We start from the raw sequence: 8336 nt of genomic DNA on the forward strand, positions 1-8336 counted from the left end.
CTGCCACTAGCCTGTAATTATGATCCTCGAGGTAATTTTATCAGCCTCATTAGCTCTGATGAGTAAACGAGAAGCGTGCTTGTAATTTATTGGCCATTCAGGATGGAGGTTTTATTCTCATCAGAGATAATATTTGTATAGAGGGAAAGAAAAGCACAGTTGTCGGCCACAACTCTTAGACCAACACAGAAATCAATGGTTAGAATAAGTTATTTTGAGATTAATGTGTAGAAGACACAAGTAACTCCTTCGTTTGGGTATTTTTGAATGAAATCTATTTGGGTTAATCTTCATGCGTTCTAAGAAAACAATAGATTCAACACCCCTGAAAACAAAATGACATTGTTTCTTTTTCTTTTAGTTCCCTGTTCATTGGAGATTATCCATTTACTGTGCTGGAAAACGTGATGGGAGCGGGGTAAATACGCTCCCAAAATTCAGTGAGTGTGTAGAAATTTGCATTGAGGGGAAATTATGCATGCTGGCTAGTGGAAATGAAATATATAAAGTCCATGACTGGTAGGACTTGACAAGTGCAGCTTTCATCCATCTCAAATGAATAATTTTCACTTCCCTTAAACATCCTTAATCCAACCATGTTATCAGCGGGCATGCAGGATCCTGCCAGACTTTCCTCCTTAACGGCGCAGCAACTTCTAACTTGCTAGAGATTCTGCTCTGCAGTTTCTTACCACATGGTCTTAGGGACTCACTCTTATCCCTCCCTGCTGGTTTTGTGGATCAGTGAAATTCCTTCAAAACACAATATATACATAACGCAAGTCTTAATAGATAGTGGAATGTCTCACTCTACCCTCCTCTGTGCTGCCTCAGAGGTCGACTTAATGCACTGTATTTTACCTCTGATTCACACTGCCAAGGAACTTGGAGGATGGTGGCTAAAAAACCTATTTGCTCAGTCGCCCTTTGTCCTCTATTTCAAATTTCAGTGACAGAACCTTCCATGCTTGTATAATGTGGTCTGGATTTTTGTTTGGCTGTAAAGGGATAAAAGGGATATTCATGGTAAATTACTCATTTACAGCCCAGCATTCAGTGTTTGGACTTATGTTCAGGGGTATTTTCTTGTCGTCTTTGCTGGAAAATATCCCGCTCAGGATCCCAATCCTTCTAATTTATGCAATGCATTACATTTTCTAAACACTACCAACAATAAACAATGAAATGTGTAATTACTGTTTATGCTGCTAATCCGTGCGATAGCCTCTAATATGAAGGGTTACCTGGCTATTTTCAATATCCGCGCTCTTGGAAGCCTTGGCTTGTGATAAGAATATTAACCTCATCAATTTCAGGTAACTTTCAACGCTTTAACATCTTGTCTCTAAGACCTACGTGTTAGCAGGAGTCTCAGCCTTGGCATTTAGTGACATTTTAAGCCTTTTAACAGAATCCAGACAGGGATTTGCCGTTTCCACCAAAGGAAAATAATTTATATCCTCCTTTCTGAGAAACTGTGGGTAGAAGGATTAAATGCACCAGAGAGATTTGTATGTGTTGCAAGTAAAACAATATTGTGACTCAGTTAATACATTTCCTCCCTTCTACTTTCCCACTTTGAGGAAGTCTGGAGCTGTTACTCATCGGCCTGAAGTTGGCTTTGATGCTTTTAATGTATAATTTCCTCATTTCCAAAGTTTTAAGTGCACAGGTCAGAGAGACGACAGCGCTGTGCTTGCTGGATAAGAAACTGAGGCAATAACTGTCAAAAATGAATTGTTTTGCATTTAAATGCTCTTAAAACCTCTGGTACTGGATTGTATTTAAAATCATAATGAAGTTATATGTGCAAGCACACTCTCAAATAGCATTTTCAAATGACAGTTTGCGACACAAAAGAGCTTTTCTGTGAGCAGGATGAGTTGTGGACTGTGTATCAGCCTGTGTGCATGACGGCCGCTGTGTAGTGGAGACATGCAGGGCTCTGTTCTCTCTATGAGCAGGCAGCTTTGATGCACTCCCTCTCTTATCTCATGCCTGGCAAGGTTAATGAAGTGGTGGCACTTTTGGAGGAAGTAGAAATGGGATGAGTAGCAAAGACCAGAGGAAGCTTGGAGATGAAACGTCCGGCTCTTAGCGACTATAAGTGGCAATTTTTGGTGAATTACATAGACAATAAGGAAGAGAGGTTGTCATCCTCTTAAACACAACAGCCTTCTAAATCTGAAATGGTTGATTACATCTCTTTTAGCCAGAGCCTTGTTAAATTACATTAGCATTTAGTCATCACTTTTAACTTGATCTGTCAAATTTCTTCATACAAGGATATGTTCAGAGCTGGCCTAAGATTTTACAGGACTCAAACCAGAATTTAAATTCTGTTCTTAGAGTATGAATTAAATGCTCTTATAATTCAGTGAACAGAAAATTGGATCTTTTACACTTAACTGCTCTTCGCAAGGCCCTTTAAAATGATCTTTCTGAACTCTTTGGTTTAATCAAACCAACCTACTATCCCATTTTGATGGGATCCCAAGTCTTTAAAATATAAAAGCTTAAAGCTCCTTGATATTTAGAGTTAAAGTTACATAATCTAGATATGTCAAAGTAATTATATTTTCCAGCTGTGCTAACAAAAATGGCAACAGGCTTTATATTTTATTACCCATCATATTTATTCCAACATTGATAAGTGTATATATTTTCTAATTATGAAGTCAATTCTCTAAATATTCACAAAGTAAAAATGTTTTAGATTGTTATAAATCAAAGTAAAATTCTATATTTTTTGGTACATCTGAAGAGAATGACAGCCTTGGCTGATCTCGGTCCCTAACGGTGTATTTTTTTTTTTTTTTTTTTTTTTTTTTTTTTTTTTTTTTTTTTTTTTGCATCTTTTAACCATTACCTTTCTTTTCTACTGGGACTTTAAAGGTCAGTCAGTTGGGCTGGACAGATTCTTTTTCTTTTAATCTTTTTATAGGTCATTCATTGGATTTAATTTGAACTCAAGCTTTGCCAGCCAGACATCAGATAGCTAAACACCATTATATTGACACCACCATGTTTTAGTGTTTGTTAGGTGATGACAGGGCCTCTTCTACCAGACAAAATACTAGTACTTTGGTTCCAAAAACTCTATATTGACATAATCAGGATTTCTTTCCCCCTCATGGATTAATTGTAGAGAGGTGTCTTCTGTCTGGACACAACCCGACTCTTCAGACCTGGATGGTTATTTATTTTAGCAATGCTTTACCTTTTGGAGGGTTTCAGAAATATCCACTACAGAAAACTGTAGTTTTCAATGAATAAGTATTTGGTTCTTGATCGCTTTGATTGCCATGTTGGAATCTCTTTTGACTCCAAACTTTTTTGAAAATCAACTGTACTTTCATTTTTTAAATGGTGAATATTCTGCTTTTAACAAAATTTTCCAAGTTGCAGAAAGTTCTCAATGATATGTGGTAATTAATTTCCTTGAGCTCAGTTTTAAGTGTCATGCCAAGGATCTGAATACTTATTTTCCAATTTAATTTTTTTTCTTCTTGTAAAATAATGTAAAACATGGTTTCACTTTGCTTCAATTAGTTATTTTTAATCATACAAAAAATGAAATCAGTTTTAGAAAATGTAGAAAAAGTAAAGGGTAGGACTACTTAAATATGGAAAATGCACTTTATAGATTAGATATATAATTAGTAATGTTTTAGACATTTTTTTAAACCTTTTTTTCACAGAATAACGAAATGATAGAAATCTTTAATGTCAAAGCCTTTTTGCCTAGATTTCTATCAAGTGTTTACTTTCGTTTTAGTTTTGATGGGATGGCCTCGAATTGAACAAACCAGAAGCTTCTCTTGCCAACAAGGCACTTGTGAAAACTTCCTGAAAGCTGCTGGCTCCTTTGGCCAGCTGACTCTCAAACTAGCATAATGTACTCTGATTAATTAGCATTTAATGTTTTTATTTACATCATATCCTTTGCCATGTTCTGTGTGAAGCTCCAGTAAAGCCATATTGCTCAGTTAGAATGTGATCAATCACTTCAAAGCTGTTGCAACAAACTGCTTAAAAGATGCTAGTTTTAAACACATTTTAAAACCAAATTGACAGATAAAGGGTTTTAAGTCCAATACTGATTATTTTGACATCTGTCTAAAGATCCCTGATATGCACGGCCTATTTTGGCGAGGATGATTTTTGATGCTTATATTGCTGGTTCTTTTATTTGCATAATAAAAATAACATTTTGAAAATCAAACAAGATATGAACAATGGATAGAAATTGGAGGGGGCTGCAATGCATGCGCATCACATGATCTGAAAAATTCAGAAATCATTAAAGAATATTTTAGAGGCCCATCTTGGTATACTTGAAATGGCTCTGAAGCTTTGAGATCTGTGTTCTGTGTGGAAATCTCTGCCTTCTTTTAGGCCCCATGCTGGCCTTTGGGTCCTAAGATTTTACTTAGTTTGCTTATTCCTTAAGTTGGCTGTTATTTATCTGTGTATATAAATTGAGTTTTAGCTTGAATCATGCTGCACAGCAGACATGCGGTGAATATATTTTGAGTTAAAAGATTTAAAATATGAATCTGTGTGGTTTTCACTAACCTATGCCTCAGTCCTTGGTAGGGCGTCTGGAAACTTTACACTTTATCTTTGACAATTTTGGCACAAGCAAACAAACTAGTGTATTTTGTGGAATTTCTCCAGTGTTGGCTCATGGTCACATTATAAACAAAGCAAAAATGTCCCTCTAAAACAGATGTAGTAACAGCTTATGTACTCCTAATACTCCATATACCTTCGCTTATTTTTAATATTTCAATTCCCGTCGCATCTAAGAGAGCTAATAGGTAAACAGTCTTGAATGGAAGAAATGAGGCAGGCCTACATGCCAATGAATTAGCATATAGATGAGTTCATCTCATACAAATACTGCTCTTTAGCCCAGAACTCCCCGTGCTGAGCAAAGATCATGTATGTAAAGTAAGCATGCAGGAAATGTAAATTAATCCATTCCAATCATCATTCAGTCTAATAAGATTTTTTTTTTCTTCATCCCATCTTTCGTTTGTCCAGAGTTCCTCAAACGGCCAGTTAAACTATTGCCCCTCAATGCATTTTAATTGTTTAACAGAATAAATACAATTTATAAACAAAATTTTCCTGATAGCAGACATTAAATTGGTGTCGATAACAAATGAGCATAAGGGCTGTTGCTTGTACCTCAGAATACAATGGGTTGGCCTTTTTCTGTTAAGCATAAATAAGCCACCTTAGGGTTTCTATGGGAAATCATAATACATTCTTTCTGTAGAACGGAAATTCTATTTTATAAGTGCCATTGACAATATGTTGTTTTATCCTCATTATTGTAATTCCATAAACAAACACCGCCTCTGTGAAACCACACCATTTTATTACATAGCTCCTTTTAATATGCTAAAAGAAGCTTATAGAATTGGGTCAGCTAATTAAGCAATTAGCTTATTTCAGCTCTGTGGTCAGACTGGTGCTAATCTATGCCTTTCTGAGCCAAGATCTGTGAAAACTGAGAGCTTGTGTGTCTCTCTATCCCATCCAGTCTGACAAAGGATCATGTTGGAAGCCTCTCCTTCCCCTCTGCAGAAAGGCAGAGGACTTGTCTCCTCTCGCTAATGCTCACGTTTCTTATGCAAATCCCTACAAACTGAAAAGGCTGTTTATTGTCTAGTTAAGATACTGAGACAGTTATGTAGTGTTGTTGAAGTGTTTGCTTTCTGCATTTTTAGCTGTGTTAACACACAGAGAATCCCAGACAGATTACAGTTTTAAAGCCTTGATGACTGTTGGTGGCTTTCAGTAGAGCCTACCACATGGTTTCATGCAGTGTCACAGCGGAGAAGTAAATATATCAGTTTAATATCCTGATTTCTATGTAACTTTCTGACATTTGGCAGTTCCGGAGTTAACCTTTGAAACTTCTGAAGCATGTTCATTTTTGGTAAATAAATTTGACATCCCTGCTTTGGTTCTCAGAATTAAAACTTGCAAGCTTGTGGCAATTACTGCAATTTCATTATGTACAGTTAATACGTAACAGATGAACATATTGCAGGTCAAAAATATATTGACTTTTACTATACTTGGCAACAATGGTGTCTCCTTTGAATCAGCCACACAAATCAAGGCCTCTGTGAAAAGTTGTAGGGTTTATTTTTCAGAAAAAAGGCACTCTTATCCTGTATATAATGTTTTGTATGGTTTAATAATAAAAAAAGGAAATGGGAGATAATTTTACAATATTTTACAAAAGTTTTATGGAAGTAGAAAATCGCACAACATTTCTACAGAACTGTTCCAATGTGCCTGATAAGATGCTTTTAAAATTGTCCATCCTGGGTCACGGGGGATGCTGGTGCCCATCTCCAGCTGTCTACGGGTGAGAGGCGGGGTACACCCTGGACAGGTCACCAGTCCATCGCAGGGCAACACAGAGAAAAACAGGAAAAACAACAATTCACGCACACACTTACACCTAAGGAGAATGTAGAGAAGCCAGTTAACTAACAGTCACGTTTTTGGACTGTGGTAGGAAGCTGGAGTACCCGGAGAGAATCCACGCATGCTCAGGGAGAACATGCAAACTATGCAGAAACTATCCAGAACCTTCTTGCTACAAAGCATCAGTGCTACCCACTGCGCCACTGAACAGCCCTTTTAAAATTGTCCTTTTAATAATATATATATATACTTTTTAATTAAATGGCATACTGTATTTATTATGTTACCCAACCATCTGTGACCAATCCCAACCACTAATAATGACACCCTATATGTTTTATCTAATTTGTTGGAGTGTTTTTTTTTCCTCATTGGTTGCAGAGTTTATAAAAGGTTCAACAAAATATTTAGACACCTTAACCGAAGAATGCAGAAATTCTTTTTTAATGGACTGTTTGACCTGGCTCATGTCTAAAACAAGTGTATTTGGTTAGTATGTTTGTTTATTTTAAAGAAAATTTCAGGCTGCTGTTATTCTCTGGTGACTGGTAAGTTCTCTTCCTTGTCAGGTTGATTGACCTATCGGTGACCAGGCTGGGGCCTGAGCCTTTCAGTTGACACAGTCCTTGGAGTTGGGGTCGGAATCGCTTTAGGTTTTCAAGGGGCAACAGGGCCAGCAGATGATGCACTGGGGCACGTGGTTGGGTGTTTTACCTCGGCACAGCTCAATTGCTGGGCTGCTTGCACCCTGGTATCGATTGGTGGGTGCCATCTACCTAGTCCCATGGGTTCCATCTGCAGTTCCGACACCGGCCAACTATCTGTCTCCGGGTCATGATGACTGTCAGCTGTGATCCGCTGAAAGTGCTGAAACTGGACCAGGAACTTCAGACCTTGCTGGCCAGGTGCCTGTGGTCCACCCTGAGACTTTCATACAATGTGTTTTCTCGTGCTAAAGAAGACAGTGGACCTTCACCCAGTTTTGAATCCAAGGGGTCTAAATGTGTTATTGAAGGTAATGTCTTCTCTCTTGCTGATCACCAAGAAAGTTGTTGCAAGCATTGTCCCCAGGGAATTTTTTTTATGTCAATCTATCTGGTGGATGTTTAATTTCCCTTTCCCATCATTGTCTATCATTGGCTAATTCTCTGCTTTGCATTTCAGGGAAGGAACTTTCAGTTTTGAGACCCTTTGGTTTATTCCTTTGAACCAGATGTTTTCAATGAGTGTGTGGCAGTGGCCCTCTCCCTTCTGCAGGCACAGTGTGTGTGGATCCTGCCCTACCTGGGCGATTGGCTCATCTAAGCTGCAACTGGTAGTTTACGTAGGGCACTCAGACTGGGATTGCTCATGTGTGTGACCTGGACTTGTGGGCAAAACTACAAGAGAGCAAGCTGACTCGATCCTAGAAGACTGTGCTTCTGGGCATTACCTTTGATTCACTGCTGATGACTGCTTGCATATCTCCTCTCCCCTAGGAATACTCTTGCTACAGCCGTTACAAGTGTGACAAAGTGGCCTACATCAGGAAGGACATGGGGTTCTGTTAGTGGCTCTATTTTGGCTGGTGAGGACCTGGTTGCCTCTGCTACAGCCCTTACGTTGCAGCAGTTCTGGAATATTTGCTTTTCTTCAGCGGCTTTTGAGTCCTGGGTGGCCCCCATTCAACTTGAAAGTGTATGTGGCTGCCATTTCCTGTTGGCATTTCAGATTCGGTGGTTGCACTGTTCTTGAAAATGGCCAGGCACATATGACCCCCCACACATCCTGTGGCACCTGCATTGGACCTTCCCTAAGTGATGGAGGCCCTCCAATGCTCCCCTTTTTAAAGCCTTGGCCAAACCAACTAAGCACCCAACAGTACAGTTGACTTTCAGGAAGGA

The sequence above is a fragment of the Cyprinodon variegatus genome, unplaced genomic scaffold (assembly GCF_000732505.1).
Source record: "Cyprinodon variegatus isolate N-32 unplaced genomic scaffold, C_variegatus-1.0 Scaffold395, whole genome shotgun sequence".
Lineage (NCBI taxonomy): Eukaryota > Metazoa > Chordata > Actinopteri > Cyprinodontiformes > Cyprinodontidae > Cyprinodon > Cyprinodon variegatus.